We start from the raw sequence: 11,238 nt of genomic DNA on the forward strand, positions 1-11,238 counted from the left end.
AAACTAATTATAGTCCATCACCACACATGTGCCTAATCCTCCCTTTTGCCCTCCCTGCTTCCCCTCTGGTAACCACCAATCCAATCTGTGTTGCTACGTGTTTGTTTGTGATTGTTTTTATCTTCTTCTTACGAGTGAGATCGTATGATATTCGACTTTCTCCCTCTGACTTATTTCGCTTAGCATAATACCTTCAAGGTCCATCTATGTTGTGACAAATGGCCAGATTTCATCATTTCTTATGGCTGAGTACTATTTCATTGTGCACGTATACCACATTTTCTTTATCCATTCGTCCCTCGATGGGCACCTAGGTTGCTTCCAAGTCTTGGCTATTGTGAATAATGCTACAGTGAACATAGAGGTGCATGTATCTTTATGCCTTTGTGTTTTCAAGTTCTTTGGATAAATATCTAGCAGTGGAAAAGCTGGCACAAAAACAGACACACAGATCAATGGAACAGAATTGAGAGCCCAGAAATAAACACACACATGTATGGACAACTTATATTCAACAAGTGAGCCAAGAGCATACAATGGAGAAAGCAGACTCTCTTCAATAAATGGTGTTGGTAAAACTGGACAGCCACATGCAAAAGAATGAAAGTAGACCATTATCTTACACTATGCACAAAAATCAACTCAAAATGGATTAAAGACTTGAATGTAAGACCTGAAACCACGAAACTTCTGGAAGAAAACAAAGGCAGTACGCTCTTTGACATCGGTCTCAGATGCATATTTTCAAGTACCATGTCTGACTGGCAAGAGAAACAAAAGAAAAAATGAACAAATGGGACTACATCAAACTAAAAAGCTTCTGCACAGCAAAGGAAACCATCAACAAAACGAAAAGACAACCTAACAATTGGGAGAAGATATTTGCAAACCATATATCAGATAAGGGGTTAATATCCAAAAGATATAAAGAACTCACACAGCTCAACAACAAAAAAGCCAACAACCCAATTAAAAAGTGGGCAAAAGACCTGAACAGGGATTTCTCCAAAGAAGATATACGGATGGCCAAAGGGTACCTGAAAAGATGTTTAGCATCACTGCTTGCATTTCTTAGACAGCTCCCTTCCACCTTCAAGGTCAGCAGAACAGCATTAACTTTCTCTCTCTCTCTCCCTCCCTCCTTCTCCCTGACTCTTAGCCTCCTGTCTCCCTCCTTCATGTATAAGAACTCATGTAATTACATTGGGCCCATCCAGATAATCCAGGATATCTCTCCATCTCAAGATCCTGAACTTAATCACATCTGCAACGGCCCTTTGCCATGTAAGGTAACATATTCACAGGTTCCAGGGTCAGGACGTGGACGTCTCTGGGGGGCAGGAGGGGGGCACTGTTCTGCCTACCACAGAAAGCGTGGCAGACATGCCCCCTTACACACTCTGTGGCCTGAGCCTCCGTGGAGAGAGGGGGTTAGGGCCAAAAGATGGAGGACCTGTGTTAACGAAGACATTTACAAGTCTCTGGCATAAGGCACGCCCTATTCGGAGCCACGTGACTCTTCTGCCACCAGGGTCCCCGCACTGCCTGTGGTTTTGTTTCTCTGAGGGCTTAGGGCAGCCAGCAGCACGGCAAAGCTGTGTCTAGCAGAGAGAACCAGCAGCAGAGGGCTGGGGTGGAGACCTCCACAGGGCGGAAAAAGCTCTTCTGAGATACCACCACACTGGGGACGCTGCAAGTCACTGGAAAACCACGGTTTGGGGAGCTGAGGGCCTGAGGGAGCAGGTACAGGCCAAGAATCACCCTACTTTGGGCATTAATAGAACAACAGCAACAATAATAATAGCTATAATTTATTAAGCACCTACTATGGCAGGCATATTTCTAATACATCCATGTATATTTATATATATAACATGTATTACCCATTATATCTATATTTCAGTCAACCGTAACCATGCTAGTATTCACAGGCTAGCCAAGCCTTGGTGTTCTCACAAATGCCCATCACTGTTAATAATCAGAGTGTTCTCTGGTAAACAGGAATGAGCTCTTACCTTCCTTCTGTTTAATTTTTTAATGCAAAAAGAAATGAAGCTGGTGTGAGTATGGTGAAATGGAATTTCATATACACTATTAGTAGCTATGCAAATAGATACTATTTTTCTAGAAAGCAATTTGGCTTTTTGTCTTTCGTCTTTTAAGTCATAAAATGTTTGTACCTTTTGACCCAGTAATTTCACTTCTTAGAAATCTATTCTAAAAAAATAAGCCAAAATATGGAGGGAATATCATAGGTACAACATTTTTATCATGGCAGTTAGGGGAAAATTGGAAACATCTTGTATGTAGAACTGTAGAAAAATATTGAAGTACATGGGCTTAAAGGACTGTTACGTTACTGTTAAAACAGAGAAAACAAGATTATTATAAAGACTGTATATCAACCTGGAAAAACATTTATATATGTATACATAAAGATATTATAATGGGAAGTGAAAAGGTAAGATATAAAACTTTATGTACATTCATATCAGCATTATTCACAATAGCCAAAAGGTAAAGGCAACCCAAATGTTCATTGATGAATGAATGGATGATCAAAATGTGGTGTATGCAAACAGTGGAATATAATCCAGCCACAAAAAGGAAGGAAATCCTGGCACCTGCTACAACATGGGCAAATCTTGAAGACATTACGGGAAGTGAAACAAGCCAGTCACAAAACGACAAATATTGTACGATTTCACTTATATGAGGTACCTAGAGTAATCAAATTCACAGAAACTGAAAGTAGAATGGTGGTTTCCAGGGTCTGGGGGGAGGAGGAAATGAGGAATTGTTTAATGAGTATAGAGTTTCAGTTTTACAAGCTGAAACGTCTGGAGACTGAGTGATTGCGCAAAAATGTGAATATACTTAACACTGCTGAACTGTGCAGTTCAAAATGGTTAAGATAAGGGGCCGGCCTGGTGGCATAGTGGTTAAGTTCGTGTGTTCTGCTTTGGTGGCCTGAGGTTCGCTGGCCAGGATCCCGGGTGTGGATCTAAGCACCACTTATCAAGCCATGCTGTGACAGCATCCCACGTATAAAGCAGAGGAAGATGGGCACAGAGGTTAACTCAGGGCCATCTTCCTCAGCAAAAAAAAAAAAAAAAAAAAAAACGGGAGGAGTGGCAGCAGATGTTAGCTCAGGGCTATCTTCCTCAAAAAAAAAAAACTGGTTAAGATAAAATTTATTTGATGTATATTTTACCACAATTAAAAATTTTTCACACAACTAGAAGGACCCACAACCAAAATATACAACTATGTACTGGGGGGACTTGGGGAGAAAAAGCAGGAAAAAAAAAGAAGCAGAAGAAGATTGGCAACAGTTGTTAGCTCAGATGCCAATCTTTAAAAAAAAAATTTCAAAAAAACAAATGTACATTGTAATTCTATACCTATATAAACGCCACATACATTGGACAAATACACTTAAATTGTATTAGTGGTTATGTTAAACGGCAAAAGTGTGAGAGATTTTTTCTTATTGTCTAAATTATAGTGGAAAAAATTTAAAAATAAAAAGTCATCAGTAAAAAGTAACAGCTTAGCCCATATGTATATAGACTAGTGGACTCTGAGCCCTTGGTAAGGACTAATGATTTCTAGCCAGAGCAGGCTGTTGAGAGCAATCCAGGGCTGAAATGGAAATTTGAGACCCTTTGGCAGTGGGTCTGTTATCACTCCAGTTAAAGTGGCTGGCATACAACATCATCAGACAGACAGCTTTTTCTCCAGACGAAGAAACATGTATAACCTTGTTACACTTTCCTTTGGCTGGGGCTGACATGGCCTGCCAGAGCAGATGGTCCTGCGACTCAGACCTGGAGGGTGCTTTTGTTTCTCACTGCTTTCTGTTTCTCTTACTGTTCAAATACTTAACAATTAGTTCAGATTTCTTGTCACAGGCTCTAGAATGAAGTCCAGAAAGGTGTTATTTTGTGTGACAACTATCTACATGGCATTATGGACCCTACAGGGGTGGATCTGTCTCCAAAAAGGTAGGGAATTGCTATGCCTGGTAAAGTGAGGGAAGAGCTTGCTTCAGATCAAAGGGAATGAGGTGCTTTAAAACCTAAACTCAAGGGGCCACCCAGTAGTGAAATGGTTGAGTTCATGCACTCTACTTCAGTGGCCCAGGGTTCGCCAGTTCAGATCCCAGGTGCAGACCTACACACTGCTCATCAAGCCATGCTGTGGCGGTGTCCCACATGCAAAATAGAGGAAGACTGGAACAGATGTTAGCTCAGGGCTAATCCTTCTCAAACAAAAAAAGGGAGATTGACAATGGATGTTAGCTCAGGGCCAATCTTCCTCACCAAAAAAAAAAGAAAAAAACTCCTCAAACTGGAACCTCATTGAATGATTCTGTAGTGGGGACATTGGTGACAAACTCAGCAATAAATAAGTAGATCAGGGATTAGGGAAATTCTTCCCCCTGCCAACAACCAGCATCCTTTCACCTCCAATGCTCTTGAGGAGATAGCTCTGCCTATGGAGATAGCAGACTCAGAAATGCCTAATGCCAAAGAAGATAGAGAATCTGCCCCTGTAAAACCAGCTTCCTTGTCCCTACAGCCACGACCCTTCAGACTCAGTCTGGATTTCCTTTGGCCAAGGTTACCAAGGGAAGCCTCCAGCAGTCCCACTGCAATGCAGAACTTGGCAGCAGGGCGCCCTGGTAAGACCTGCCCTTGGGAGTTTTTCTGGCTGTTGCTTCTCACCAGCCGTCTCAGTCATTTCCTTTGCTTCTTCAGTACAGACCTAAGCCTCGCGTCCACACTCCTGCCTGTCTTTTGCTTTCTACCTGCTTTCAACCTCCCTTCATCTTTTCTGAACTAGTGAAGTCCCTCCTTTCTTTCTAATTCTTTGCTGCCGCTCAGTATGTCATTTCACAAATCCTCTCTTGCTATCACGTTTCAGCTTGGCCATCTTCCCCTGACCATCAGGGTGCACCATCTCTGCCAGGTCTGACTCAAGCCTGCTCTGCTCAGGAAACGCAGCCCCAGCTGCACTTACCAGTCAGTGTCCCCACCTCGCTTCCTGTAGGGCCCACCTTGGAGCTATGCAGGAGTTAGTTAAGAACAAGACTGGTCAAAAGCCAGAAGGAGAGATATAATAGTTTATAACCTTTGTGACATTTTTCCTTGAACTATAGTCATCTGCCTCTAGACTGTAAACTACTCAAGGGCAGGGTTTTATCTTACTCGTCTTTGCATTCCACCCAGAACTTGGTATCTTGCCCAGTAGAGGCGCTCAATAACTACTTGTTGTTGGTGATGCTGATAATGATGAACATTTATGCTTCTCTGAGCATCACCACGTAAGACTGGCTGAGGTATTGGAAACCCTGAAGGGGACTTGGTACTTTCCCAGAGCCTAAAGGCTTAAGGATAGGAATAGGAAATTCCAACCTCCCTTTGGAATTCACCTCCCAAACCCACCTATCCTTGACAGTGTGAGCAGAATTCCACAAGCAGAGCTGAGGGTTTTGACCCTTGGGATTTTAGCCTCAGTTGTGGATCGTAATCAACTTAAACTCACAGACCAAAGAGATGGAGAATCTACTAACCCACAGACCATTGTGCTGGATCAGAGAGTCTGTGGAAATACCCGTGACTTCAGTGGTATAGGAAAGGCCAGTGGCAATATCCCTTAGGAACGAAGGCCGTGTTTCCTATAACCACATTTCTGTAAACACCAGGAAACAGAAAAGATGCACCTGAATTAGCAGGCATTGGGTCCTAATTCTATGAGAATTTGGACAAACTACTTGACTTCCCTGTGCCTTGGTTTGCTAACCTAGAGAGTTCCTCTGAACAAATTAACAATAAGCCCTTATAAGAGTGCCTGGCACACAGCAAGCACATTTGAATTCTATGTACTTATTTATCAGAAAAACAGTAAAATATTGACTCTGCTTTATTTGTTGGGTGAATTTCCAAACACTAAGTTCCCTAAAATAAATTCCTCTTCTAAATGCAGCATCTATCATGAACTAGTTCAGAGCGATTTCTTCTTGCTAAGCATGAGAATTTACGGGCCTTGCTGAAGACTCACACGGGACACCTGATATCCTCTAACCCAGATCCTCTCCAAACTCTGTCTAACTGAAAAGATCTGCCTCTTTGTGGAGACCAACCTGACCTCAGCAAATCCTGGCTGACCTTTCTCTTACCAGTCAGACAATTCAGCGTGTCATTCCATGCTATTTCTGCATGTTCTCTCTGTCAAATCACGTGAATTAATCTTGTCTTCACAACTTATCCTTTGCCTCCTTAGACATAACATATTTTTCAGTAATGTCACCCTTGTTTTAAAGAGGTGACACAGGCCCAGAGAAACTGTCTGCCTGAGGACCAACATACCTAACTCTTGAGCGCAGGAGCATGTCCTCTAGTTCTTCCAAGGTTTTCCCGTGCCCAGCACCGTGTGGAGTTCATTTTCAGTGCTCACTCAACATGTACCTGTGACAGAAAATGTCATTCGAGCTTTCGCTTTGCTTCTGTAATGAGTACGTCATAAGTAAGCCAAGAAATAAGGCGTCTTCTGGTAACGGTCAGAGTCAGACATTGAGACAGTGCAGGCGTATTGCCATGACAACTAATGGCAAAGTGAATATGACCCAAAATTTTCCTGAGAATCCCAGATGTTCTCCTGAGTCCAGCTTGTCTCCAGGTCATCTTAGCAAACAGAGCCTGGGCTACAGACCCTCATTTCAGAGAATCAGAAGACCCCACCTGTCTTAGAATTAATTTGGTCTTCCAAAATTACCATAGAGGGGGATAGAATAAACCATCTATAATTACCATGCTTCAGAGAGAATGTCCTAGACTCATCCAATTGTGTACACAGGTGACAGAACCAGAACTGGGTGGCTATGGAGCCAAAAGAGCATGGTCTAAAGTCCAGGAAGGTTAGATCGTCTTCCCAGTGCTGCTGCTATCTTGCTTCCAGAACTTGGGGGAAGTCACTTTACTTCCCTGAGCCTCAGTTTCCTCATCTGTAACTTGGAGAGCTAAGTCTAGTTGATTGCTAAGGCCTACCCCAAGTCCAACAGTCATAAACTAGTGTTAGAGGTAAAACGACGAGCTCTCATTGAATGTTGACTCTCTGTCATCTGTCACGTCTTTCTTTGACCCTGATTCCTCCCAGGTGTCTGTAACACAGAACTTTTCATTTGCCTGATTGCATACTTATTTTACGACTAGTCAAACCTGCTGCCTGTTAAAACGAACACTGTGCCATTTTAAACAGAAGCACCTTAATACTCCTAATTGTATTTCTGATTAAAATATGTAGCAAAGACTCATGCAAAAAAAAGTTGACAAATATAAAGAATACGAAACATCTCATAACTCAAAGACAGACATTGTTAACATCTGTATATATTTCTTTCCAACATTTTCTCTGAGGGTATGTGTATACGTCTAGATAATAGAGATTATACTGTGTATGCCATCTCATATAGAATTTTTACTCTATACTGTACTGTGAAAATTTTCCCACGCTGTTCTGTCTCATACTGTCCTGTAGTCTTAGTGTCAGAATAACATCCCACCAAATAGATGAATCAGCTTTTTTCCAACTGATTCCTTTTTGTTTGGAACATTTGGAATGAGAAATGGCTGTCCTGATCTGGCAACAAAAGAAAGCCTCAGACAAGGGCACTAGGACTGGAAGGACGCTTTTCCCCCTTCCCACTACCAGGCAATGATACAGCCAGTACCTGCTAAGGGAACTTCCAGCCACTGGCTTCTTTGGTTTACACGTTTAAACATTTACACCTCTCACTCTTAAGTAGCCATTGTTCTGAACATAGGGGGCCCTCTGCTGTTCCTTCTCTTCCCACAACACATCAGGGACCCTAGTGGCAATGAAAGTAATATGAAACAGAACCAGAGATTTCAGTTTTCAGGAGGTCAAAGTACAGTTTTCAGCCTATAAAGCTCACTCTGCATCTGATAGTCAGAATTAGAAAATAGTCAACACAACAACAAAGAGAGAAAATACACACACACACACACACATACACACACACACAAATTAATTAGCTTCCTCTCCCATCTCATGTTAAAAATTTTATATTGATTTTATACTGGTTTATGCCTTGTTACATGGAAATATATAGCCTTATTTATTTAATCTGCTGTGGTTTGTCTTCATAATGTTTTCCTTGATCAGGATTTTCCAGCAAATGAAGAGAAACACACTTATGGGGAAAATTAGGTCACTGGCATGAGCTTCTCTGCTCCTTCCCTTCTCTAATTTTCTTCTCCAATAATCATTTGTAAAAAAGAATAAATGTTTGCATTTCTGTCTGAGATGTTGATTTCTGGAAGGCTTCTTTTAAATCCTTGAAAACTATGGCATTAAATCTTCCTAATAGGCATATGAAGACTCGGAGACAGAACGGATTGAGGACTGGCCCAAGGTCACACTGTAGGTAAGAAGACAGTCAACACGGAGACCAGGGCTGGTGACTCTGAGTCTCATGTTCTGAGCACATTTCTTGTAGCTGAGGCCAGCTGGTCTTGCATTCTTTGGGGGTAAAGTAAAAACAGGATTTCAACAAACAATTGGAGGACAATAACCAGCATACAATGTGAGTGCCCTTTAGGAAAAAACCCTCCTTATGGAAGCATAAGATTGGTGGAGAACTGTTTATCCTTAGAAAAGGAGCAACACATTTGCATTCATCTAATAGGTATCTATTAAGTACTCTTGCTAATTACTATAGATAGAAGATACAAGAAAATTATAAGATATAGTTCCTGCTTAATACAAACTAGTGAGGGAGAGACGTCATTTATAAAAGCTCTTAGAAAAGAGCCTGGTGCATAGAAATTAATATGTAAATATTTGATCAATCAGTCAAAGTCTATACCATGCTAGTTAAAACATACTTAGCACTTGCTATTTGCCAAATGCTTTGCATTAATCTCTTTTAATGCTTACAACAGGTTTGTGAGGAAGGTAATATTATGATCCTCAGCTTGCAAATAAGACCTAGAGAGAATAAATAAACAAATAAATTTTTGTTCAAGATCACAGAACTAATAAAATCAGGACTTCAGCAAAGTCTGTCTGGCCCCAGAGCCTCTTAAGCATAATACTCTATACATCCCTCCCCCAGGGGATGCTCTTGTGAGTGTATGTGACTTTGGATATTTAATGTCCATTTTAGGAGAAAAAAAAGTCACCCTCCAAAAACTACAACATACATATTTACATACTTAACATGTATATAAATTAATCTAGTCTACATGTTATTTTGCAATTGCTTTTTAGAAAAACTTAATTTATCTTGGAGGATTTTTTTTTATTTCAACACTTAAAGCTGTACTGAATTCTTCAAAGGCTGAGGAACGCCTTTGACTGCATATACCATAACTTATGAATGGGCATTTAGATTATTTCTAAATCTTTGCTATTTCAAAAATGTTTCAATGAATTCTCAGTTTGCATATATACATCTAAATGTATATACAGTTGTTTGTAGCTTAACTAAGGGGGTACGTTCTGAGAAATGTGTCATTAGGCGATTTTGTCATTTTGTGAACATCATAGAGTATACTCACACAAACCTAGATGGTATAGCCTACTACATACCTATGTTACATGCTAGTCTTACGGAACCACTGTCCTATATGCAGCATCACTGACTGAAACACTGTTATGTAGCACATGACTGTAGACCAATATAGATCATACATCATATAATGACATACAGTATGTGATGTGTGATGTATCACATATAATTGAAAATATTTGTCATATACACTGAAATATATTTAATAATTTACCTAAGGATGAAGTAAGTTCCTAGTAAGGAAATATTTGAGTCAGATACCACCAAATTGCTCTCCTAACATTATACCAATTATACTTTTACCAACAAAATATCAAAATTCTTGTTTCCTTATACTCTTGCCAACTTTATACATTAGTTGAAAATTGTAGCCAGTTTCATGAATGTCTCATATTGTTTTGTCTTTATTTTCTTCAGTTATAAAACATACTAAATGATGCTCAATCTCACTCAAAATTAAGGAATCTTGGTTCAGCAGAGTGGTTCAAAAGGGCATGGAAATGGATGCACCTAAAATGGGCTTTAAATAAGTGAGTAATGTTCAGTTAATTTGTTATATACCCCCGTTGTATACAGTTCAAACCCTAAAATTTCCACCTCTGTAAAAAAGTGTACTGTTCTCCATTAGGCATCTACATTCCCATCATATCACAATGGTCTTCTAATGGACACAATGGGTACCTGTAACACACCTATCACTTGCCTTGTCTTCAGCTTTTGGCCTTATGCAATAATCCATCTTTAAAATTTTCTCCTCTTTTAGCTCCTAGGACACGTGCTCTGGGTTCTCTCCAACTCTAACCTCATTCCAAGTTTGTCCATCCCTCGATCATAGTGATCCCTTAAAAGTTGGTCTTTAGCATCTTACCACAATGCACACACTCTCTCGCTTGTCTCTTTTATTTCCATATTAACAACATAGTGATAAGTCACAAATTTTGATCTCAATTCAGCCCAGATGTCTTCTCCTGAGGTATCTACCTATATAGTCCAACAGAAATCTCATTCTGAGTATTCTGCAGGAAACTTAATTAAACGGATCCCCCAAACAGTTAGCTTTTCTCTTTTCTTTCCCTATCGGCAGAGCTCCTCACTTCCTTCTCCGTTCCCTACCCTGTAAACAGCATCACAATCAGTTCAACTGCTCAGGCCCCCAGCCTGGGCTGTCACCGTCCACAGCCAGCTAGTCATTCTTGTATTACTTCTGTCCCTTAAATAGTTTAAAGGAAGTTCCACTGTCTTTCACACTGCTACCACCACCCTAAAAAGTCCAATATGCTTTTTGAATGGATACCTGAGTGAATGAGTCGGACAGAAAGACAGTAAATCGAAAGCAATGATGGCACGTAGTGCCCGATGTTAATAATCACTGGAGTAGGTTTGATGTTTCTTCTGCTTTTCAAGTGTTTCTTTCAGAACTTGAGTGCTCTCCGTCCAGTGTCCGAAATGTCCTTACAAAACGGGCAGTAGCTGACCCTTTCCTGTACCTGTCAGCCTTTCCTCCCCTGCCCTCCCTGCGCTTGCATCCCTTCGTCCTCGCGGCCGCTTCGCCCGGCCCTGCCGGCCCTCGCGCGCCTCTCCGCCCAGCGCCTCCCAGCACGCTGGCCAGCTCCCCGCACAGCGCGGCTCCGCCCCGCCCT

At 41.1% G+C, this 11,238-nt stretch overlaps 1 protein-coding gene across 4 annotated transcripts in view; it reads right to left on the reverse strand.

Moving 5' to 3' along the window:
- The window catches only part of SLC18A1 (solute carrier family 18 member A1), a 38,380-nt gene extending 27,142 nt beyond the window's left edge, over positions 1–11,238 (reverse strand). For 2 of the 4 annotated variants that reach the window (XM_070606542.1, XM_070606512.1), the window contains exons 1-2: positions 10,893–11,186; positions 6,375–6,473 (exon numbers count right to left, since the gene is read on the reverse strand). The gene's annotated coding sequence lies outside the window, so the exon portion shown is untranslated. Of the gene's footprint in view, positions 1–6,374; positions 6,474–10,892 lie in introns of those variants that run through there. The other 2 variants (XM_070606520.1, XM_070606527.1) reach the window with 2 other exon arrangements.

Source organism: Equus przewalskii, chromosome 2, assembly GCF_037783145.1.
Source record: "Equus przewalskii isolate Varuska chromosome 2, EquPr2, whole genome shotgun sequence".
NCBI lineage: Eukaryota > Metazoa > Chordata > Mammalia > Perissodactyla > Equidae > Equus > Equus przewalskii.